General features: G+C 35.8%; 1 protein-coding gene and 1 long non-coding RNA gene across 12 annotated transcripts in view; one reads left to right on the plus strand and one right to left on the minus strand.

Annotated features, from left to right (window-relative positions):
• Mamo (zinc finger protein 628-like) overlaps nt 1-13,301 on the minus strand; it is a 73,942-nt gene extending 60,641 nt beyond the window's left edge. For 2 of the 11 annotated variants that reach the window (XM_072911476.1, XM_072911477.1), the window contains exons 1-2: nt 12,275-13,077; nt 11,581-11,937 (exon numbers count right to left, since the gene is read on the minus strand). The gene's annotated coding sequence lies outside the window, so the exon portion shown is untranslated. Of the gene's footprint in view, nt 1-11,580; nt 12,102-12,274; nt 13,078-13,098 lie in introns of those variants that run through there. The other 9 variants (XM_072911481.1, XM_072911484.1, XM_072911478.1 and 6 more) reach the window with 9 other exon arrangements.
• Nucleotides 13,302-14,301: 1,000 nt separating this feature from the next.
• LOC140663302 (uncharacterized) overlaps nt 14,302-26,455 on the plus strand; it is a 145,870-nt gene continuing 133,716 nt past the window's right edge. Inside the window, exon 1 of the long non-coding RNA XR_012046247.1 lies at nt 14,302-16,149. This is a non-coding gene — a long non-coding RNA (uncharacterized lncRNA). The remainder of the gene's footprint in view (nt 16,150-26,455) is intronic.

Raw genomic sequence — 26,455 nt, forward strand, 5'->3', positions numbered from 1 at the left:
TCATGCCTATATGCGATTCTCGTTTGCGTTCACGCAACTTTCGCAATTACATTGCAATGATTTTCCGAGAACACACACAAACATTCGAGAAAAGATTTTTATTTTAATTTTTATTTTTGTTTAGCTTATTGCAGAATGCGTGTAACGTGCGTCAAACGTCTAAAATTTCTAATCTTAGAAAGTTTGAGAGTGGAAAAGTAAAAAGCACCTGCTGTAATATTACATTTTTTGATTGACGACTTTTCCTGATTATAAGTTTGCAAACTTTCTTCACTTAGGTTGGCAGTTTCAAATGTTCTAACTGTTAGTAAAATTAAATTTTTTTTCAATATCTAATTAAATATATGTTAGAAGATAGCAGTTTTTAGTGATTTTGTTAATTTCGAACTCGCTTTAAATATATATATATATTAAATAGGTTACTTGGAAATTTGCTATTATGACAAAATGCTATCTTTTCTGAAATATTCACGTGTCTTTGTACATACGTATATTCATTTCCTGAATCTGATACGCGTTGGTGGTTCCTGGAATATTTTAATTACGATCGTATTAAACTGTAGATACTCAATACTGCGAATCTACGCGCCTACGCGCGAATGTTTCCACACGAGAATTTCTATGCTTTCAAATTACGCAGCTTTCATTAAGACGAGATTTCGATAAATGTTTCAATTATATAACATTTTTGTTCTTTTTTTTTATCTCTTGAGATTTTTCTGCAAGATATCAGAATCTTGCAATTTTCTTATTAAAAGATAATTCTTGATTTTAAGAGTTCTTCATATTGTTAAAAACTACATATTATCCGTAAAATTATTTCGATATTACAAAAATCGATATCTTGAAAAATCGAGAGTAAGATTCAGGATATATCGTAAAATTTTGATAGTTTTTTACCGCGTCGTTATTTAACACGCGGCACGATGTATCCGAGCAAAAGATGTGTGCATGGAATTGCACTGCGAATTGGACGAGTTTCACGGTCCCGACCTTGAAGCGGTTTAACTAGTTTTCGCAACTTCTTGCTCCGCTTGCGCTTTGCGAGGATTATTTTTGCTATCTCGCTGCTGCGTGTGTCCGCTTACTGATCATAAAATATATCGTGAACGCACGGCCTTCCGCTGCTAATTCGCAATGGCAAGATCGCATTAGCTTTGGTCGCAAAAAAAAAAAAAAATCGTTCTCTCAATGCAATTACGCCGATCGTTACATAAGAATACTTTATGATGCAGAAATTAAATATATGCATATATTTCGAAAATTAACTCTATTCCGGACCTCTACTTCTAGACATTTGTTTCAAATAGTGTTTGCGCAATTATTCACAATTGTTCGTACAAATTTTCATTTAGGAAAAAAAAAAAAAAACGAACAGAGTAGAGTAAAAAAATTTTAATTTGAAGAATTTACAAAAATTTACAAAAAGTGCGAAAAACTTGAAATAACCTTTAATCAAAATTTTCAAAAATATAATTTATGTCTTTTATCCGCAACTATTAGCATTATGTAGAAATATGTTGCAATCAAACATGTAAATGTAAAGGATTCCAACACGCCTATACGCCTATTACGTAATCGAAAACTAAATTTAAAGCAGACAGCTTTTTTCCACAAAGATTAAAATCGAATACGTCTCTTTGATGCGCGGTGAATATACTTTTTTTTTTTCTTTTAGCTAAAACGTCCATGGCGATACCGTCAAGTCAGCCGGCGCTTGGTTTATGGGGACCGAAGTCTACGTAGACGTCCCACGATCCAACCTTACCCAACTTCCCTTCGTCCCAACCTTTCCTAGCTCTAGCCTAGCCTAGAGCCGTGTAGAAGTGCACTCCACCACATCGCACGGACGTCTGCCTAGTATTGATCCTCGGCTCAGCTACTGGCTACCTTCACCCACTAATAATTCTTGTCAGTCTCCTACAGGCGTGGTAATTCAGGCCCAGTGTCCAATTCTTACTTTTTTTTTCGTATATCGAAATATTTATTTAAAAAATTGGAATAAAAATCGAAAGTTACGTTGTTACAACACATTAGCGAAAGATTTTTTTATTATTCTAAGTCTAATTAGGCTGCATTTTCTTCATGATTGAAGCGACTCCTTCGGAATTCTAACAAGAAAATAGAATACTTACTGCGCCTCTACACTCTAGCCTGTTTTAACGTATCTACATGTCACGTGTCGAAGAGGGCGAGATTTATTTGATAGAGCAAAATTTGCTTGGCATTCCGTCTTTCCGACACACTTTTGAAAAACGTTCATGGTCGCAAGAAGAAGGTAATTATAAAAAAGACTGTGTACATTCCACCAGAATTGTTTTCCGCATTAATTATTTAATAAAAGCTATCGTCTCCCAAAAACATCGCATAGTGCAATGAATGTACTTGAAATTAACTAATCACTAATTTCGAATGAAATCCATTTTTGTTATTAAAAGTGATATTGAAAACGAAAATTTTGTATCTAAATTGATTGAAAAACATGCACATGTGTTTATAATGCAGTCATCAGACGATGACACTCTCAACACTATCACATTTCTTAACGACATTCCCTCCTGTCGTGATACGCGTTAAAATTCTTCGACGCAATGATATCGCAAAATGATACTCTCGATGATAAACGGAATCAAACTATTCACCCCGTATTCCCCGTATACATACAAGTCTATACAGTTGCGATTCTTTTTAACGACACACAGATACATACACATGTACGTTTCGCCCCGTTAATTCTTATAGTTCGTTCTATTCTTTGGATAACGGCATGCGATTTGGCAATTCGCATTCATTCGTTTCACGTTTTATTATCTCGTTCATTGAAAAACGCACGTAGAGTTTTCCGCTCCCTTTGTTATATTTCCTATTTGGTCGATGAACTTTCTCGTTCTTTCCTATACCATTCGTTTCGTATTTCTGTGTAAATATTCGTCTTAATATAATGGCATTATTATATTGGCTGTATTGGCTGAGATTCTTATGTCACGCGCGTTAGATAATTATTCGATATAAATAATAATAAAACCGTAAAAAACAAACCGTACAAGGGTATGTAACTTGCATTTGCGTATATAAGATTACATCGATCCGTAAATTCAACGTGTCATTCGCTCAAATCGTAATTTTTGATAATAAGAATGATTTATTTGAGAAATACATATGATTGAAGATGATTCAATATCCACAATAGCATAAAAATTGTCTCATTTTAATCGCTGTACAACTCATGCGCGGTATGACGGATTTTAGTTTTTCCAGGATAAACTCTCCAGGATGTACTCTTTCATTCCTTTTTTTTTTGTTTCTAGTTTCATCAAGAATAATAAAGCTTTCCCGATAACTTGGTTTTTTGATGTTTTTTGAGCAGTGATTACGATACGGGACCGTGTCGAGTGTCTGCGAAACGGAACCGCTCGCTCGCGGTGATTGTATGCATATGCGGCTGCTTATCGCTTACAATACAACTATGTTCCCGTGACCGAAAGAGAGATAGAGACAACAAGACGAAGAGTGGGAAAGCGAAAGAGAAAGGGGAGAGAGAAGGACATATATGTACCGAACACGTGCGCACATATACATATACGTTCGCTGCATCGTGTGGTGCACCGTCGAGAGAGAGTACAAACGGCTGAAAGCGAAACGTAAACAAACAGGTAGCTCTTTATCCAAACCAAATAGCGGGGGAGTAAAACTGTGGCACGCTGCTGTTGGAAGCCCGAGCGAGCGAGCGCGGAAACTTTCTTTCCTTTGTGTTTCCCATTATATTTCCGCATTACTTTTTTAACGCGCCGTTAAATACCCGAGCTGCCGCAAGCTCGCGGTAGTTTTGGGTGGGAGAAAAAAAAGAGAGAGGGAGGGAGGGAGGGAGAGAGAGAGAGAGAGAGAGAGAGACGCATCGTTTTTCTTCGTCGACAGCGCGCAAATCTTTTCCGCATAAATGCATGTCATTTATTATATTTCGTTTATTCACTTGTTTCCTTGTTAATCTCTCGGACCATTGTTTTCTCGCTAATCCTCATATAATGCGTGCTTACCGGATTCAAATTAAAGATCCGAAAGTAAAAGTAAAGAAAATAATTTTTTTTTTCTACTTTTTATATTTAAACCGTGAAATATGTAAAAAATATTCTAGTATATATATATATATATATATATATATATATATATATATATATATATTCATATAGTATAATTGTTTCAAATTTTTTTCTTTTTGTTCAAGTTTCGTTGTCTTTTTTTAATTATAATAAAAATATTTTCTAAAATACTACAAGTGATTAATGTGTAATAAGTATAAAATTTGTATCGAATGTACAGTTACGTTTGTACTTGAATACAAGTCCTTGACGAACTAAAGAAAACCGGTCGAATCGTAAAAATTGTTTCGCTGTGCGCCATTGAACCGGCACCAACCGACTATACGTGATCAACTATGTAGCGCAAAGCCGATCATACGTACGATTATCTAACACGCATTGCTGTGTCACATGAAATGTCTCGTTGATGGTGACGGGCGATACTTATGTCGACAAATCGAGTGCATTCATGTCCTGCTGGCTTATCTATATACCATTTAGCAATCTATAATTATATATTGGAGAAAATAACATTGCTTTCATAAATATAAAACTGATGACAAATATAAATTTCATGTCAATTGAAAAAATGTAATGGATATAATTAATTTAATTACACAATAATTATCTAATAATTTTTTTAATTATTAAAAACCTATTTTTATAACACATCTAAACGGTAAACTCCAATAACTCTCAACTATCACTTGCCAATGATAATGGCTTATAACAAGAATCTCGAAAAATGTGTTCTTAAATTTATCTATTTAAAATATTTTAAAATAATATTTTTTCTAAGCATGTTAAAATGGCATTAAATATTGTAAAAGTTTTCGAGAATCTTTCTTATTGCAAGCGAAATAGTGTGATAAATCTGTATTCCGACGCACCTCCATGGCGCAGAAACGATCGATTGCACTTTCGATTATCCTTCGAGAAAGACCGAAGACAGATCGGAATCGTTACGCAAGATTTGTTCGACCATGGGTGGTCGTCGTTTCCCCGTATCGTGCATTTGCAACGACGTCTTTATCCTCGCCCTAGACAATTACATTCTCTCTCTCGTTCGAAATTTACGCGGTCGCGCATCCATTTGTGGAACAAGCCGTTCATCACGATTCGTCACGGATTTGTCACATTATTTTTATAAAAAAAAAAAAATTATACTTAGAACTAAAAGTACTTATAAAAATTATTATATTATAAAACTAAAATTAATTATTTGCAAAAAATACAAAAAAAATATATATACATATATATTTGAATAATTTTTGGAATATATACATTTTGTACAACATATTACAACAGAATGCGCCTTACGATCTTTAAGATCGGATTCCGAGTTTTCTGGGAGGTCTATCTGCGAAATATTTCGTCATGAGTAGCTGCAACTTATCCCGCATCTATCCCGCAATTTTCTTAATTTTGTGGAACCGCAAAACCGGTCCAGAGTCGACTTTTTCGTAATCGATTCGTCGCGGACGCTCACAATTTGGTAACCTAGTGTGAATCGGCTCATTTTCCAGACAGCTAACTGACAGTGAATTGATTCAATCTTTTTCACGTAGGACGATATGGAATCAATCGATACAGATGCTGAGCAATGAGATAAAGTCGCACAAATGGCAAAAAATTTTTTACCTTATAATTTATCCTCAAACAATACATCGATTTCGCTATAATAGCGTAATAACATAAAAACCTAATCAGAAAATGGAAAATTAATTACTTGCAACATTTCCTCCATTGAAAATAATAAAGAACCAGAAACATTCTGTGTATTATAAAATTTATTATTACACTCATTTATTCGGTTGACTATACTTGATATTATCAACGTCAATTTATGATAATTAAAGAACTTTTACAATATTTAATATTAAATCTTTAAATGTTTGCGAAATATAATTAATTGGCATTGTTTAAGCACGCCGATATTTGATTTATTGTTACTGATATTTCGATTAACGTCGAAAAGATTTAATATCAAAAGTGAAATATCGATATCCGTTGTCATTCTTAGCTTTAATCAGCTCAAGTCAATTCTTGAACCGACACCAAATCGCGCACTTGAACGGATACAATTACGCAGCTATTGGAGTATGAAAATAGTTTCTCCATTGTCAGTCCTCATGCGGAGCACCTTGAATAATTTGACGCACGACGGAGTCCTAGTTTCGCGAGAGCGGCACGAATACATTTTTTATGGTCTCATTGAGCGGGCAAACACGAAAATTTGCTGACGATGATCGCGCCACTGTCGTAATTAACTTATTATTAACAGGGAATTTAAACTGATTTTATCATCTTGACTGTCATAATTTATGATATCAAATTTCCTTAACCATACATTTATAAAATAAGAATAAAATATATTTATTTGTACCAGTTTCGTTAGCATTTGAAAAATTTCAAATACTAAAAAAAAAAAATTTGAAGATGACTGCTAAAAAGTGATATAAAGTACAATTTTTATTGAGAAGCCTTTTAATTTCTTTCTCTCTCTTCTTTCGCTTTTACATCTTTTCTTTATTTGTTGAGTGATAAAATATTAATATCTTTATTATGAAGTTGATATCCTATCATTGTATCAACTGCATAAAATAACTGCAAAATAATACATCATAATCACAAAAAAGCTTTCTGTCGGCAATAGCAAACAATCCATTCTTTTTAATTCATCTATTTTATACGAGATAATATTGTTACACGTGTGACGAGCGGAAATCAGGTGAAGATGTTTCAGAGGAAGCGTGAGAGAACAAGATGAGAGAAGAGGTAGTGGAAAAACGGCGAGGCTATAGGAGGTTTCGCCAACGACTATCCAGTTTTTACTGCGTTTTAGAACGCAAAAATAACGTTATGTTGACCTACGCAGGATGCCCGACCGCCGTGTGATCTTTTTGTCCGACTAATAATTATCATCCTCTTATGTACCGCGCGCGGGGAGAAAAAGGCTACAGGCTCGTCAGTGAGACGGAATCTTTGCCCGTGGCTACTGCTTGAAGCGGGAAAAAGAAGAAGAAAGAATTCTGTCGCTGCTGTTTTAGTATAAAATAATTAATTTTGACGCGTTGAATTGAAAGGTCCATCGGAGATGTGAATCTTGAGATCTCTTGAGATCTACCAAGCGGCAACAACCAATTAAGGTCACGTCTAACGACATTAGCAATCGTAATTTCGTCTCTCGAAACATATTATTCATGTAAGAAAGTAGCACATTCTGTCAAAAGATTTAGTATCTTCTAAAATTTGTTGTTCTCTTTGTCATGAGATAAAATAAATTTTGATTAAAAAGAATGCATTTCGAATAATATTTGGTTTCTAAAAACATGTATTATTAATTTTTGATACTTTTAAATTTTAAATCTAAATATATTATATATTATGTTATTATATTTTATATATGTATATGTAATATATATATATATATATATTACATATAAACTTTTTTTTACACAAGTTAAGAACTTTTATTATGCAATGTTTTCTTCTCCTCTTTTCTAAAACTACTATCTTAAATATAATCTCGCGCGCACACACACACTCTTTCTCTCTCTCTCTTTCTCTCTCTCGATAGTTCTCGATGGCTACATTATCAATTGATGTTGAAGAACGTTTCTAAATTCACTCAATTTAACTCGTTAGATGGTCGCAAATCCACAAAAACAAAAGATATTCTCTCTTCTGTCTTCGACCGGAAGTCGTTTCCCGCGTCAGAGAATCGACGTCGCGTCATTCTGGCGGCTTTTTTCCCGTATTTACGCGCAGACGCGTCACGCAGATTCTTACAATGATATTTATTTCCGTTATGCGAAACGGGCCACCAACCGGCAGTTCATCTCGTCGAGCTCATTCCGAGAGCGATAATTTTTCAAAACACGTGGATCGCGTGCGTTTGTCGGAACGCAAGGGATTGCGAAAAGGATGCATCCTGTCGAAAAGATTCCATTGGTCCAATTATCAAGATACAAGATTACAAATAATAACATGGATCAAATTTGTAGAAAGTTCTTGCATCTATAATGATGTAATCAAGAAAATCAAAAAAGTGTCTCACGGACAATTTGACAGATTTAATTGAGGTATCCATTAATTCACGAACTCAAGTAGAAACAAATTTTTAGCAAAAAATGAATCGAAAGCGTTTATTATATGAGTTTATAGTTTGAGAAAATGGAATTATATATTTTTATATTTCTTAAAAACTTTATTTTTTTTAATTATTTTCAATATTCGTGATGAAATAAAAATTATATTTTGTGATATGCACCAAATGTGAAGTGAATTAAAAAGATATACATTTTGTTATTATTAAATTAACTTTGTTTTTGGCTTGAAAATATTGTTTAATGTCAGCAGAAAATTTTTTACGCAACTTTGGAGAGAAAGTTTTTTGAAAACTGATTCCGTTCATATGAAAATGTATAATTTTTTTCCGTTTTTTGTAACTGTTGAAAACTTCAAAATTACGTTAAAAACCAGCTATACTATAATGTTGGTGGATCATTTATTGTATGGGAATAATGTCAATTTCAAGATCGTGCATTTGCAAAGAAAGTTAATTCGCGTACGATATTTTTCCGCAAAACAAAGCAGGAGAAATGTTTTTATCTCTATATGGATAGCTTGTGCGCCGAGAAATGGGCGAGATGTACAAATGCATACATTTTCTGCGAGAACGCACGATGTGGTGCAGCATCAGACAGACACACACACACACACACACACACACACACACACACACACACACACACACACACACACACACACACACAATAGCTATTCAAAGAGTTTCGTCTTTATGTTGGAACATTCGTATCGTCAGACAGATCTGCCGCCTACCTAGCGATCGCCTCCAACTTGCAGATCTGCAGATTGTCCTTAAACGCGCGCGATTGCTTCGCCTTGGGCGATTCGGTACAAACTCTTCAAGCACGAGAATCTCCAAGTTTGGAATATATATCGTGCAACATTAAATTATTATAATATGACGAGATGCGCTTGAAAGTTTTTTTTACAACAGATAATACATTATATAAGCTTAAAAGAGACAAGCGATGAAATATATATTTGAAATAAATTATATATTTTTTAATTCATTTATTCAGTAATATAAATATAACCGAAATAATTCTTGGAACAAGTTTAATAATGGAGTTTATAATATAATATAATATAAAGATAAATTTAGAAGAGTTTTAAGTGTATCAAGTTTTAAATGTGTGTTCGATTTTTAAATTAAAAAATATTTTAACTCGCGCTTTTAAAATAATTCAAGCTTATTTCATGAAAAAATGATTTTTAAACTTGTGATACATAATTATAGATGTTAGATATGTATCTTACTGCACGCCTGCTCTCATAATGCATTGTTACGTATATGTACATGCATATATTATATGTATACACTTTTCTCTTTAAAAGACTAAATAAAATATTGTCTCTCGCAAAGACAATAAAAAATTCTCGCAGATAAGTGGAGAGAGAAAGAGAGAGAGAGAGAGAGAGAGGGGGGGGGGGAGCGTGCATTCTCGCGTGACTCTGTGCACGCTCGATTAAACGTGCATTCACGATCGATCAAAGGTCGATCGAAGTCGACCACGAACTGAAAACAGTAGTCACGAGAAAAGCATGGGGAGATCGGGAACTATTTGCTCGCCTCTGTAAATATCTGCTTGCAGAACGACTTCGGCAGGTCTCCAGTGTACGTATACACTATGTTGCTTATACATCACGTATATATACGGTGTCCCACGAATTACACATTTTTCACACAAGCGGTAAAAGTTAATTTAAAGAACGATGATTGTTTCAACAATGCAGTTTTATTGGTCTTTAATAGTCTTTTTATTACCAAAAAGACATGTTGCGATAGTAGAAAAAAAGGTAAAAAAATTTCTGTATTTTTATGTAAAGAAAGAATTTAAAAAATAAAATATTAATTTTCAGTTAGGCGCATAATTTTTTTCATACGAGAATATAACAATATATATATATATATATAAAAAGGTAATTTTACTTTTTTTTTTTTTATTATGTGTAAGTCTAAAAAAACAACTTTTATAAATTTAAGAATTTAATTATGTTAATACCTTAATGTCAGAAAAATTTGTTCACACAAATTTATATAAATAAATAAATAAAATAGTGTTTCGTTATTTAATTATTCGTAATAATACTCTAACTGAATAAATATATAATTATTAATTGTCAAAGTAATATTGATCGTAAAAGAAGTATGAAGGGAAGAATATGTGTAACTATCATACACACAGTGTATATGCGGCAAGCTCGATTTTTCCGCGGGGAAATGCCGGCTTGCATCTCGCCAATTTTCAGAGATTATCGCGCCCGAAGACCGTGCGAACCTCGGCCTAAGACGAAATTAGGGAAATTGTTGATGCACGAGTTGGCTGATTATCCGAGAGCATCAATAACGATATTCAAGTATCCGTGGATTACTAAGTAAACATATACCGAGAACGATCTATAATTTTCGTTGCAATTATTATTGTACGATTTTCTGATTATTTTACGTTTACGTTTACTAGATGATTAAATGAGGGTCGAATAATTATTAATTTAAAAATCATAATTTGCACGCGATATTTTAATATCTTTTTCGTATGATGAGCCTTTTAACCACGAGCAAACGCCAGTTTTCGCTACAGATGAGGAAAGTGCAAAGGGCCGCGCACATTTACCCCCGACAAAAATGAGAATGAGAAGCAGTTAGCCCGTACAACGCTCGCGGCGATGTAAATGCCAGTTACACGTCGAAAAGCGACCACTAAGAGGTGAATCGACGAATCTCGATGCGTCGAACGAACTATCCCACGGGAGCGTTTAACGCGTTCGAAAATGACCCCGCGGAGGCAAGCGCAGATGAGGAGGAGGGGAAAAAAGAGGAGGCGAGGGGAAGATACAAAGGGTTAGAGAGCCGGCTCGTCCGACGAGGGCGATAAAAAATTTATTCGACGATCCGTCGGCGCCGCGACGCCGCGTCGCGGACAGAGACAAAGAAAGATGAAATAAATAGAGAAGGAGTACGAAGAGAACAAAATAGTAGTAATGTATCTTTCTCTCTCTTTCTCTTTCTTTCTCATAAGAAAAAAAAAAAAAAAAAAAAAAAACAGATAAAGCAGAATTAGAAAGAGAACGCATGCAAAAATAATAATTGCCAGCTTATCGAGGATTATCTATCATCGAGAAAGAATTGTATAATTCTTCCGATTTGAATTTTAATTTAAGATTTCGATTCCAAAGACTAAAATAGCGAATTTAAATTACATTTCTATTGAAAAATTCCAGCATTTGTATTTTATTGCCGTTCGTATTTTATTCATTGAAGATTTTTTAAGTACAATTCAATACAATATCATTTTTTGCAATAAATATCACAAAACATGTAATTATTGTAACCGAATAAATCTCAAAGTATTAATAAACGCATCGTCAATAAATTGACAATTATTTAAATAAAATAAACAAATTGACTGACCCGTTGATGCGTCGCAAACGTCACTCCTTTCTATTTTTCACCATCCTTTGCTCCTTGTCCATTTGCTTCCGCAATTACACAAAGTTCATGTTATGTCAGTCCGAATTAATAGACATACTTAAATAATTGTCCGTTTATTCGACACTTTCGACACTCCCGACATTTGTTTGTTATGCGAAATTCACTTTCGACGAATAAAAAGGAGCAAGAAACGCGAAGCCCGTAATTCGTCCTCATACTCACGCTACTAACGTAAAGGGACTGACACAATTACAATAAATTTAGGCAGGTTAAATATATAATAATGGAGAGAGGGAACGCGTGTCATCGATCTCGGTATGTGAGTGTGTAAAAAAGCTAGATATAAACAAAGAAAGCGATTTGAGTGATGCTTTTTATCATAAAATCTCAATCAATTTTCATAGCGAAACGATAATAAAATGAGAATCATTGTTGAGTACAGAATATGTGAGAATATGATAAATATGAAACATGACGCTATTCGGAGAACTAATTAACCTCTCGCACGGTTACTATAAAAGTGAAATTAATATTATATATAATGGCGAGTAAATATTATTTCGGCACATATAAATTATATATATATATATATATATATATATATATATATATATATTAAAAGATGTTTATATATTATCGTGTAATCGATGCATCAAAACTATATATAAGTTACCCCTGGAATCAGCGTTTCAAATATCTGTTTGCACGTGAAATTCACTTTCGTCGAACGCGAAAAACACGAAAAAAAAATCACGTCCTTTATCGAATATCGAAAAAGGTTTTGATCACGATTGCACAGATTAGTAGACGCATTTAGATAATCGCCCGTTGTTTGATTCAACACTCCCGACCCTCGTTCACACACACGGATTTCACTTTCGATACATAAAAGGACGCGAGAAACACGAGCGCGAACATAATTCATCCTCACAGTGACTCTTGTGCGAAGGGACTGACACGATTACGGAAAATTTAGGCTGGTTGAACAGGAGGGGGGAGAGAGGCGCGTCATCGCCCACAGCCGAACGTCTCGGTACAAGTGCGTGGAAAAAACTCGCTACGTAACCTTCGCTCGCAACGTAAACAAAGACACGAAAGCGAGACTCGAGCAACGCTTTGATCATAAAATCTCGATTTTCATGACAAAATGAGAATGATTGTTCGGTATAGACTGCGAGAATGTGATAAATATAATATGAAACACGACGCATTTCAGAGCACTAATTACACCTTTCGCGCGCCACCAAAATAATAGCGCGAAATTATTATTATTATTATATATATATATATATATATGGCGACACACAAGTAGATGATTTCGGGATTTATAAATATATTGAGAGAGAAATGTATTAATCGATAATGCTCGAAGCTATATAAGCTCGATTCGGCATTGTAGATATTCGTTCACACGCGAAATTTACGAGTAAAAAGATGCGAGAAACATGTCAAACAAATTATGTCGTTTACAAATATCGCGAAAAATGCTTTAATCACCCTCACGTGAATTAATAGACGCACTCAACAATTGTCCGTTGTTGGATTCACTATTCTTGATAATTGTTCACACACGAAATATACTTGTGACGAATAAAAAGACGCGAAAAATATAAAACGAGCGTAATTCAATCTCGTATCTAACGCAATATGACTGTAACGTTTACGAAAAATTTAAGAAGATTGGATAGAGAACCTCTACATCAAACGCTTTTGACATAGCTAAAGATAAGGAAGAGAGAGAGAGAGAGAGAGAGAGAGAGAGAGAGAGAGAGAGAGAGAGAGAGAGAGAGAGAGAGAGACTCTCGATTAGTTTGTATAGCGAAGTACAGAACGCTTGAGTGACCAATCAGAAGAGAAGTAACGCTTTCTCTCTCTCTCTAGAAAAATATCTTCTCTTCTCTTCTCCTGATTGGTCACGCGTTACTTTCTTCTGATTGGTCAATTATTGTTCATGCATTACTTTACCCGACGAGTAGATTTTCGAACGCAACGATAGAGCATCATGTTTCCATGTTATAATTCGTTACTATATAATTATTTTATTTTACTATTAGTTCTCTCGCGTCGCCATTAGAGCGAGGATGAATTACGCGCCTTTTCCGCGTCTTTTTATCCGTAGATGTATATATTACGAATATAGTGCGAACGAGTACTTATCAAGTGTGCCGAATCAAATAACGAATAATAGCTGAGTGTATATATATATATATTAATCTATGTGAGATCGCGATAACATATTTTCAATATTCATAAGCGATATAATTTCTTTGTATTTTTGGGGCCATTTTATCCGTTGAAAAGTGAATTTCGCACGCAAACATTATTCTTTAAATATCGAATAAAGAGGCAGTTTTTTTGTGTATCGATTATATAATACAACGATCGATTAACACATTATTCACAACATGTTTATAATCCACTTGTCGAAATAATCCACTCGCTGCCTTATATAATGATAAATTCCTTTCAATCGGTATTCTTTTTTAACATTCTTTAATAGTCTATTAAAATACGATTCTTTTTCAACTACATAATTTCGCGAAAAACTAATCGAGATCGCAAAAGTATATCGCTCAAAAGTTTCGCTTTCTTATCTCTATTCGTATCGCGAAGGGCTTTTTTGCACACGGTTTTTTTTTTTTTTTTTTTTTTCTCCTGGAAGAGCGCGTTTGTTCCTTTTCCTGGAAGACATATTGAATGACGCGTTCTTTCTCTCTCTCTCTCTCTCTCTCTCTCTCTCTCTCTCTCGCCCCCAATCTACTAACCAACCTTCCTAAATTTTCCGTAACCGTTGCAGTCATATTTTATTAACACACGTAGTTGAATTACGCTCTTTCCGCGTCTCGCGTCTTCTTATCGTCACAAATATATTCCGTGTGTAAATGAGTATCGGGAGTGTCGATGAAATAATAGGCGATTATCTAACGTGCGTCTGTTAATCCGCGATCATGCTATAAAGCATCTTTCGATATTCGTAAACGATAAGATGTCCTTGTATTTCTCGCGTCGTTTTAGAATCGTCGCGAGGTGAACGTGTCGCGTGTGAACGAATGTCCGTAATATCGAATCGAGCTTGTAATATTTGAATAATGTATCGATTACGCGCTATCAATTGACACATTTGTCAATATATTTATAAACGTCGAAATAATCTACTTGTGCCGCCATATATAATAATTATTTCGCGTTATTGTGGTGCGGAGAGGTGTAATTAATGCTGTGAAATGCGTGGCGTTCATATTTAAATTTATTGTCCCACATATTTTACGCCCAATAATTGTATTATCGTTTCGCCATCATGAGAATCGGTCGTGATTTTATAATAGCGTCGAGCCGCGCTTTCTTATCTCTGTTTATATTACCAAGTTGTAGCCAGTTTTTTTTTGCGCGCTCACCGAGACGTTCGGCGACACGTTCCCCCTCCCCACCTATCCGACTAGCCTAAATTTTCCGTAATCGCGTCAGTCCCTTCGCATAAGCGCGAGTACGAGGACGAATTACGGACGCGTATATTTCTCGCGTGTTTTTATCCGTCGAACGTGAGTTCTGCGTACCAACAATTATCTCTCTCTCTCTTTCTGCCGGGAGTGTTGAATCGATTAACGAGAGATTATTTGAATGTGTCTATTAATCTGACAATGAGCGATCGATTAAAGAATCTTTCGATATTTATAAACGACAAGATTTTTTTTGTTCTCTCTTTTTTTTAAAAAAATGAATTTTGCATCTGAATAAATATCCGAAATCAGCATTTTAGAGTTTTCATTTTAAAGTATCGATTATATAATACAAGGATTTATTAATACATTATTTAATATATTTAAAGCCACCAAAGTAAGCTGTTTGCTGCCGTATAGTAATATTTTATAATAATATTGTTCCATTACAGTAAAAACAATTGGTGAATAAGTGTGTGGCGTTTTACATTCCTACTTAAATATTCTTGAATATTCTTCTAATATGTGATCTTTTTTAGTTATATAATTTCACCGGATCGTAAAAGCGTAGCTCGAGAGTTGGTTTTATTTATCTCACGAAGGATTCTCGGCGCACGACTTTTTCTTGGAAGAGACGCGCTCGCTCCTTTTCTCGGAAGAGATATTCGACGACGCGTTCTTCCTCCCCATCTACACCCAACCTTTTGAAATTTTCCGTAACCGTTACAGTTATATTATATTAGTGTACGAGGTTTGAATTACGCTCTTTTTTTTTTTTTTTTTTTTTTTGTGTGTGTTTCTCGCGTCTTTTATCAGTTACAAGTGTATTAACGAGTGTCGGGAATGCCGATTCGAATCACGGGAAATTGTCGTGGTTGTAATGTGTCCTTTGATAACCGGTGTCGAAATAATCTACCGTGTCATTACATATGACGGATTTGGAAGTGAATTAGTGAATTGATTAGTGAATTGGTGAGAAGTGCATCAGTGTGCAAATTGATAGACTGTTTCATCGTTTGAAGCAAAGGGAGCGACTGGAAATGGAGAGGATCTCTGGTAACCGGATGCAGAAAGAAGTGAGATATGCAACGGCGCGGCGGTGCATCGGTCGGTGAGTAAACTTGATTATCATACATTTATGATTGTTAATTTATTTTTTTAATTTATAGCAACAATGATATATTAAAAAGTCAAATTGTCTTTTGATTAATGATTTATAATTTGATAGGTATAATTATTTATAATTATATTCGACCATATTTTCTCAGCCCTGATTATTTCTACTCTTCATCATTGATGATTTACTGTCAGTAATTATAATCGTTGACGTAAACATTATTAATTTACTACTTATTATTAGCGGTCGAATTCGATCATTAATCCGATTAAATTTTATTCAACTCTTATCACTTAACACAACTCTATCCTTAACGCGTCATTCTTATAAATGATAAAAATGATCGAACATTGTACATTAGGAAAATTAACAACATGCATTTTGTTTGAAAAAGACGTGAGAAAGGAATGGTAAAATTAATGCGCTTTTAAAGCTTAAATTACATCGACGTGCGAACAAAAGGCATTAAGTGTATTTGCATGGCGGATACGCATGCATAAATACATTTGCATATTTACGATATATTTACATTCGCGTGCGCGCGCGTGACAGATTCAGTTATCGCACACGGTATCCGCAAGCCGCGATAATGTCGCTATCGATGTCGCGTATGTAGATATAGAGCGAAATTAAAAAGAGCCGGAATATAAAGATCGTACGTCGCGGCGATCATCATAGGTGCTTTCAGGAGAGACGAACGTTAACGTTTGCGTAACAGCCGGCGTTTCTCCATGTTTCTTACGCAACGGCAAAAAATTATGCAATATTTCAGCGAAAAGTCTGCGTTTGTGAAGACGCACTTGGCGCGCGAGCGCTCGCGTACGCGCGATTATTGTAGAAGGAATAACACACGTGCCTCGTTTGAATCACTTTAGTAGTTCGCCTGTTTGCGTGTACATATAAGCGACGCAGATTTAAACTTGTTAGTTTTGAGATACGAATAAAAGCTTTTCCTCTCTCTTTTTCACATCTCTAATATGTAATAATACATTTAAAAAATATATATAATAAATAAATAAATAAACAAGTATATATATATATATATATATATATATATATATATATATATATATATATATTTATATATATGTATAGTTTAAAATAGCTTGATTGAAAAATTATATTTAGACTTTAAGTATTTGTTTTTTAACATGCCGTAAGGCTTTTTATGATGTCAGGTATTTTGCATAATTTATATTTAAACTCTATATTTAAACGGCTTTATTAAAGTGCATTTCTCTGTTCCTTAATGCATTTGCATTTTTCTTCTTATGATTATCGAGCAGTTTGACGGGAGTAAAAATAATCGAAAAGAAATTTTTAACAATAATATAAAGTTTTTAAACAATGTTATGAAAAAACCGAGGAAAAAACGATTATAATATCTGAAGCCGAGCTAGTTAAAAATAAATTAAAAATTTGAAATATACAAAATTTTTATAATTATCGACTATACATCAAACAATATGCAATTAATCTAATTACTTTTTATTTTATTATTATATAATATATAACGCATTTTATATAATGCCATTTATTATTAAAGTGTAGATTTTAGATAAATTCTTCATTTTTTGTCAGACGAAATCAAAGCGCGATAAATTACATATTCAGAGTAAAACGAAGCAAAGTAAAATATTTGAGACCGTCGTATTAAATAGCATTTATTCCGTTAATCCGTTTCTAGTCTCAACTATTCATTATCGAATTACGTATTAAAATACTATTGAATTTTCGTTCTCTGACGGTTTATTCCGCATCATTGAGTTGTCAGACGGCTTTCTTTTTTTATTCCTCTTTTTTTTTGTTCTTTGCGCAGTTAAAGATAATAATTAGCTTGGACTAAAAAATAAAGTCTGCGCGATTCCTCGGAAAGTCTTCACCGTCGTCGAAGTCCGAGCGTTACGACATTACCGTGGTGTGTGCAGGCTCATTCCGCTAATCTTGCGTAGGCACGCATGTTGCTCGTGCTTGTCGGAAACGCGACATCGTCGACGTCGCTCGTCACGGAACAAGAAGGCCTTACGTGGTTGCATGCGCGCACACGTACGCACACATACGCAGCATCGGAGCTCGAAAGCGCACGTACGCACACATTGTATGTACGATGCACGAGGCGTAAGGCGTAAGCCGCGACGATATCGTACCTCGAATTAAAGCCGTTAAAGTGCGCCGTGGTATTTTACGACCGACACAATTTCATCGCTCACCGCGACGAGTATTGTCACGCTAAAATTCGATAATTTTCAAAAATCATTGAAAATCAGATCTTTCGCATTTTGCTGTTAATCGCGACTTTTTTTTTTTCATTATTTATAACGTACGTACATTTGACATATTATCGCTCTGGATGGCTATCGATTACGCGTTCGTACATGTAATAAAGTGCTTTGCATGTGTTTCATTATAAGATAATGATAAGTCTCTCTGTTCTCTTTTTTTATCTACATTTTCTAGACACGTCTTTTTTATTATGATATTTTGTCAAGCGAATAAGGAGTATAAGTATAGAATACCAAGTGTATGAGAATTTAAATAAAAATTTTTAACTACTCATGTGTGATGTGAGAAAATCGGATTGGAATTGTGATATTTTTTGCAAGAAAGATTTATCTTGCATTATTTTGTAAAAGAAGAATTGCAACATTCTGATAATAACACTAGATATTGTTGATTAATTTAGTCATTTAGTATTATGTGTTAAATAAGATGAGGATTTTGAGAACGATTTAGAGCGGAAATCAATTACTCATCCGTTTTTATACGTGAAGATGTTGGTGTTGCGTGCGCACGCTTACACGTATACTATATGCGAAACAATAGCAAGACGATGCGGAATAGCTGACTGGGCCATTGTTACAGCTGTAACTGCGATTAGCATTTAATCCCGTTTTCGGTAGACATACGGGAAGGGCGAGAGAGACGCGAATTCCGCAATTGTGCCCCGGAGTTTTCCGCGGGAACACCGTGAGAGAAGCAGCTGCAGAAGCAGAAGGAATGCGCATTCGCGGAATATAACGTCCGCCGTGGTATTTTGAGTCTTGCCTGCAGGCACTTTCGAAGGTTTAATCGTACAATTTTCGAATATCTCGGTGGACGCGACTATACTAGCCAACGGCTATCATAGTTGGCAATCGGATAGATCTATATATTATATTATTGTGTACGTCGCTTTCGAACGTCGAACGCCGTTGAATAGTAAAAAAGGAGAATTAAATCTACATGATAACATCTTACTTGGAAAAAAATCATCGTCATTTTTTATATCTTTTTATAGCTTGCAAATGAATGTTGTATAAAAATTTATCCAATAATCCATTAAAAGTGATACACATAATTTTGAAAATGCAGAATTTCATATTATTGACGTGTAAATTATTTTTAACAATTCTGTGAAAAAAATTGATCTTTCTACAATATGTACACACACACACACACACACACACACACAAAATAATTTTATATAATAATAATAATATTTAACTTGTATTTTTTAACAATTTTTGATATATTATAAAACAGAATAACAGTGTCGTGAAAATTTCAGATGACTTTGTTGCTTGCGTAGAAAACTTGTAAAAAATTAATTTCAATTACTCTTTATGTAATAACAATATAATTTCATAAGTTATATAATAATGTACGAAAAATGTTTTTTTTTTTTTTTTTTTTTTTATTTTTTATTTAAAAACAAAATTATAGCGATTCTTCGTCTTAATAATCGCGAATTACATTTTACATATGAATAGGCTTTGATCGTATAAGAAAGAATATTAGGATATTCAGACACAATTGAGACTCTGTTATGGACACGAGGTTCTCCGAGTCTGGCGGCATTAATGACGAGGCCACGTCAAGCAAAGATAGAATCTGCGCTACCTCTCGCTCTCCCGCCCACCTTTAGTAATGTGCGTGACTGCGAATCGACTCACGCATGCGGGCACGCACGCACGTACGTTTGCACGCACGCACGCACGCACGCACGGACGGACGGACGGACGAAATCGCGGAACTGGAAGTTAACGTCAGAAATCCCTCACATACGCCAGGGTTTACTCTTTATAATGTAAAGTAGCGGCAGGTTAGGTCGCGTTTGATCCTTCCGCGCTGAGAAACGGTTTCGCGCGATTTATTTAGAATCCGCGATGAAAATAAAAGCGCGCGCGCATGATTTGTCGTAATTGAAGCAGCGGCGTGGTATAACGCAAGCGCGTGTACACACACACCATGCACACGCATACACGTACAGCTATATACGCGCGACGCGGCGTGAGGTATTAATTATGTCATGATTCCTATATTCCTCTTGCCCGCGGCTCGCAATTAGAACGTTGCGCAAGCTTTGCGCTCGCGTTGGTTGTTGGTTGCGCAACTCGGAACGCAGCAAATGTCGGTGCTCGATGCCGGATTCTCGCGCGAGACTAAAACGACCGACTTGGGCGGCATCGAAATTTCGGGGACCATCGCATATCTGCGGGATCGACGCGACGTATTGGCGGAAGATATTAGAGTGGAGATGGCGAAGACCTAGTTTAACTAAGCGGTCAATTAAGTTTGATCCGATTTGCGTTTCTCGCACGGCGATCAATCGATCGCTCGCTCGCTTGTTCAAACCAAGTCATTAGCGTCCAACTTAATCTGGCGTCCAATTTTCTAACGACAATGTAAAAATGCCGTAGAGACAGATAGATAGATGACTTTAATTATCCAAGGGACAAGATATACCGGACTTAAATTAGGCGTATATAATGTGTGGTAGCATTTTCAAAAATGTTATAATGGTATCTAGAATTAGTAGCAAATAGTAACGATAATAGTTTAATTTTTTTTTTTTTTTTTTTTGTAATATAGTTTTGATTATACAAACGTAGTCAGTAATACAAACTTTCTTTGCTACGTTTTACCACAATTCTATTATGACAAATATTTAAAACTTTATAACTTATATATTATACTTTTAAAAATATGAAAGATGTTATACATAAAAGTAATATAAAATGTTGACATTTTGTAAAATCTTTATTGCTCGTATAATATTTAATCTCGCGATGTAATAATACATTTTTTTACAATTCTCTATTTTTTACTCTCTTATCAATTATTATAGTTTTGTGAGATTATAGATTTTTTCGTTATGACGTTTAATTTTTTGGAATCGAGAGAAATAAGAAGCAAGGTCTGAGAGAATACCGGGTAGATTCATAGGAGCCGCGATATAGCACTGCCGAGCAACAGTAGTCATTAAAACAGGCGACCGTGAAGTAATCACGCGATGTCATCGAACTCTGCGATTATTCCGAGATAAACCAACGGATTTCATGCGTCTCGAGAAGGGTACAAATTGACTCAACTTACCTTATGGGCCACGGTTTTATATTTAAGGAACTAATAACTTCCTCGCAGAGCAGAATGCTCGCTCTCTCTCTCTCTCTCTCTCTCTCTCTCTCTCTCTCTCTCTCTCTCTCTCTCTCTCTCTCTCTCTCTCTCTCTCTTTTTTGAAATATCTCGAATATCGAAAATTTAGTTAAACGATTGAGAAGTTAATTTTTTTTTTTCGAAAAAAAGTCGATTTATTATTATTACTATTACTTATTTTAATAATTCTAAATACGTTATAAATTCTTATCTTTTTCCTTATCCTACGAATAATTATGATGACGAGGGCTTTTAATTCTATCTCATTTCTGAATACATATTATGATTTATTTTTTCTTTATCTGCAGAGATTATGAAATTTGTAACACAGATGTATATTTGTGTATTGATACGTCCGTTCGACTAATATTGATCTTTGGGGAGATCAATATTTATTGGATGATGTTTGTTGTAATAAAAATTTATTTTTCCACGAAAAACCGCGAAATAATGCACAAACGCAAATTCGTGTAATAAATAACAGATATAATAATAATAGTAACAATCTATTTTTAAATAACGTGGAGAAAGGTGGTATTACAACGATAGCGCGCGGGAAAAGCGTTCGCTCACGAGGACTTGATTTACGTGGGATCGGAGTCATGCGGGTACCGAAGCCCGCCGCCGCGGTTGCCGAGGAACCCGCACACCATCGTCGTGTAAACACGTACCGCGAGCTTAGGTGTAATGCACACGTCGCCCAGAAATACACGCACCGGCTACGTGCTCTTCTCTTAGGACGGTCCGCTCGAGAGACTCGCGAGGGAGATTTTACGACAGGCGCTTCTTACGCGCAAACTTACTCTCAGCCGGCGCGTTCTATAAAACGTTATCATTCGCGCATATCCCACACACATATGACTCTTTCGTGCAGCGAATGCACGCGGCGTTTTTGCATCGCGTCTAATTGCGACGTTACTTAACGACGCGCTTAAATTAAGAGCGAAATTCATACGGAAATCTTGCAGTTTCTCGCGTTAATCGATCCTACTATTTATTTCAAAATTTAATCGATACTTTATATATATATATATATTCATTCCGTTTTATCGATATTTCACAATGTGAGTATTTGAGCTTGTGAGAACCAATAAAAAATATTCTTGCAAGAGTATAAAAACACATCCTACACATTATATATTTCAAGCTAATTATGTAATTAAGAAAGTATTATTTGAAGAGAGAAATTATTATATTAATGAAATGGACTTTTTTCTTTATATATCGTTATTCGTTATTACATAGCTAAGGTAAAGTATTAATGTCAATACGATACCGAGTATCTACAGCAAAACTATCAATACTTGAACAGTTGGAAGTAAGCAAGTTCGCCGTGCGTTTCTTTCCCTCTCGTGTCACGAGTACATGTGAACATACATACTCGGGCATGCGTTCAATTAACCGCGCTCGTCGCCGAGGCTGGTTATATATCGAGATAAAAAAAGCAAGATTTTATATAATATTTTATAATATATTGAGATGAGCGCGACAAAATGTGGTTTTTGAAACCATTGTGTAACAGATAATGCAACACCGTTAATTATACAAATATACAGTACTCGTATTTTACTTTGCGTAAAAATTTTCTCAAAATACATGTTACATACATTATAGTCTCTCTAATTTCTGTTGTAGAAAAATAAAAATTTCACGACGTTACGTTTAATTCGCGAATGCAAAGTTGAAGACAAAGTTACACTATACAGTTTGAGAATCATCGGTATATATATATACCTACGTGTATTTCGCGCGGCGGAAATTACGGCACGTAATTTAAATCACGCTTGTCGCGACGCACTCGACGCAGATTGCGTCGAATCGGTCCCGGATCTAGATTTGTCTCGAGAGATTTTTTTCGCGTGTAACTCTCTGGCAATGCGCGCAATTCCGAGTCGCGCAATTCCGAGTGCGGTGCCACGCAGCAGTCACGCATTATACCGCATCTCGGCCACCCTCGCGACCGTCATTATCTCGAGAGAATCGAGAAAGAGAGAGAGAGAGAGAGAGAGAGAGAGAGAGAGAGAGAGAGAGAGGAAACTCTTATGGCAAGGGCGAGAGTTAGAGTCCGCCGCCGGGATAATGACAGTCCGACAGACGGACAGTGCTGTTGGTGACTGAGAAGCCACGGCGCGCGGCGCGGCGTGGTTATTAAACTTATTCTACGCGGCGTGGGGTGAGCGTACGAGCAACATAGTATTCTCGAGTGTTATACACAGTCGTGATATCCAAGAATTAGTCAACGAAATACCTCTAATTACTTGGCGCAGAGCGGCTGCGCGATGGCGCGGCGGAGCGCTTTCTATTATACATTTAATTGCAACCTTGCGCTTCGGAAGCGCGCGAATAGAAATGTTGATCCACACTTTTATATATATATATATATATATATATATATATATGTATATATCTATGGATGCCCACGTCGATAAGTATATAGATTTATAAGTTGCAAGGAAAATCAGCTGATTGTCTATAGAAAAGAATGTATTACTTTGAAAGAAATTATATTGCAAATATTTTTTAATTTCAATAAAATAAAAGATTTTAAAAGAAAGAATTTTCCTTTTCTCTCGTCATTGAAAGCACATTTAAAAACTCAGGAAATAAACATGTAGATATATTAAAATTTATGGCTAAATATATTGATTGATATTTTATATTTACGACATTAATATTTCTTGCTGTAAAAAATAAAAGCAGAAACATAGTTTAAATTCCAGTAAAAATATATGTAACTCGAACTCTAAATGTTTGATCGATCTGAGGAAAAGATACTATCTTTCAAAAAGGTTAAGTAGGACATTGCTAAATTATAGATTTAACCCGCGATCTTTCTTCGCGACTCTTCTATTGTCAAATGATGGCGGGATCACCGGCGGTGATGGAATATGCTCTCCGCGTGTCGCTCTCACGATCTTTCGTTCTCTCGCGAAGCGTTTATTCCGACCAGTAGTCAAGGAAAAACTCATGTTATTAAGCCGCGGCACAAAAGTCCTCCGCGTCCCTCGTCCTTCTTCCTTCCCGCCTCTCCCCTCCCCTTTTTCTCAGCCGACCAGCCTCCGCCACGTCCACGTCCACGTCCACGGCGAACCTCGCTAGATTAGTTCATTATCCGGCACGGCGTGTCTTCTGTTTTTGCGCGCTGTGAAAATAGATTTGTTGCAAGATCGCGGTCGCTGCGTTCTTCTTGCGTACGCGCGAGCGCGTATGTAAAAGCGAATTTACACGCTCTTGATGATCGTGAACCGGATGAACCGTCGGCGCGTAGTAGAGATATCGGATGAGCAACTTTTTCTTTTATCAATAATAAATACAATGAACGATGAATTTAAAGAAGCCTATGGAGCCTCTTCTACAATTACATTTTAATTTATTATTACATTTTAGACACGTACCTATTAATAATACAAAAAAGTGAGAGAAATTACACGAGAGGCATTAATAAATCTCTAAACATAAAGTCGGGTAATTTTCAAACATGCGCTTGAACCACAAAATACGTTTTTTCCATATTTTTATCACCAACGCTTAAGTTACGTTAAGGTCTGCTAAACAAACGGTTTAGAAAAGAGAAAGAGAGAGAGAGAGAGAGAGAGAGAGAGGGAGGGAGGGAAGGAGGGAAGGAGGGAAGGAGGGAGCAAAACATTTTTAGGAGATATCCTTCTCGCTATCCCCGCTATCTATGGTGTCGTTCAACACGTGCTTTGCACGACCATGTCGAGTTCGATTCGGGACCGCAGTGTTACACACCCCGCGCGTTCGACACCCGGGGGGGGGGGGGGGGACCATTATGCACCGACGAAACTGACACCGGCTCCACCGGTGTTAAATTGTAACATGGTTATCAGCCGGAACGTTCGACGTAGCCCGCGTGCATTCCCACGGGGAGAGAGGGGGGGAGGGAAAGGCAATGCCGGAGTGTGGCAGCATTTTTGTCGGCCGCGTATCATTATCGATTCACTTTTATCCACGGCGAGCAGCGACCGCGTATATATATATATATATATATATATATATATATATATATATATATATATATGTATATATAGTATAATATATAGTGTGTGCGCTCGCGAGTGTACGTCGCTCTTTACACGAACAGGAAGTCCGAGGCTATTACACGGTACGGCACGGATAAAGCGGGCCTCACGTATCTCGCCGGCTCTTTAAAGCGTATAAAATATCGCGCGCGTCCGCTGATACAGCGCGCCTACTATCCGCGATTAGAGCTATTTTTGCGATAATATGTCTCGTAATGGGATCTCATCAAGAGGGAGAAGGAGAAATGTGTGAAGAAAGAGAGAGAGAGAGAGAGAGAGAGAGAGAGAGAGAGAGAGAGAGAGTCGCGACGCCCGTTCACGGAAATTACGCGCGCTCTTAGCGAGGTGGCGTAACATTGTAATGATACGTTTAACCGCATTAGTTGCTCGTAACTCAATGTCTATAACCAGAAATGTTGTATTAGAAATGTCTTGCTCGATTGATTTTATTTTATTAATATTTTATAATTGGTGGAGATATTAATCATTAGATTAATTTGTACAATTTTGAAATTATTAGTATCTTTATACATTTTTCTTTTTTAAACCGTACAATATGAAAAATCTGTCTAATATAGTTCGAAGAATTTACAGACGAAGGAAAACGTCGTCAACATGAGGTATACTCTATATGTATATGTGTATTACATTATGCCTCTGAAAATGTTTGAAATCGTCTGTATGTATATAGGCTGGCATTATCGGAGCGCTAACTCACGTCCGCGCGTTGTTTCATATACACAAAATTACATTAACCGACGTTAACTAATTCACCGGTGGGAGGAAGGCAAATCCCTTTCTTTCAGGACGATAATCGCCGGACACGGACAGCGGCTGGGTATTTA

The sequence above is a fragment of the Anoplolepis gracilipes genome, chromosome 2, assembly GCF_047496725.1.
Source record: "Anoplolepis gracilipes chromosome 2, ASM4749672v1, whole genome shotgun sequence".
Classification (NCBI taxonomy): domain Eukaryota; kingdom Metazoa; phylum Arthropoda; class Insecta; order Hymenoptera; family Formicidae; genus Anoplolepis; species Anoplolepis gracilipes.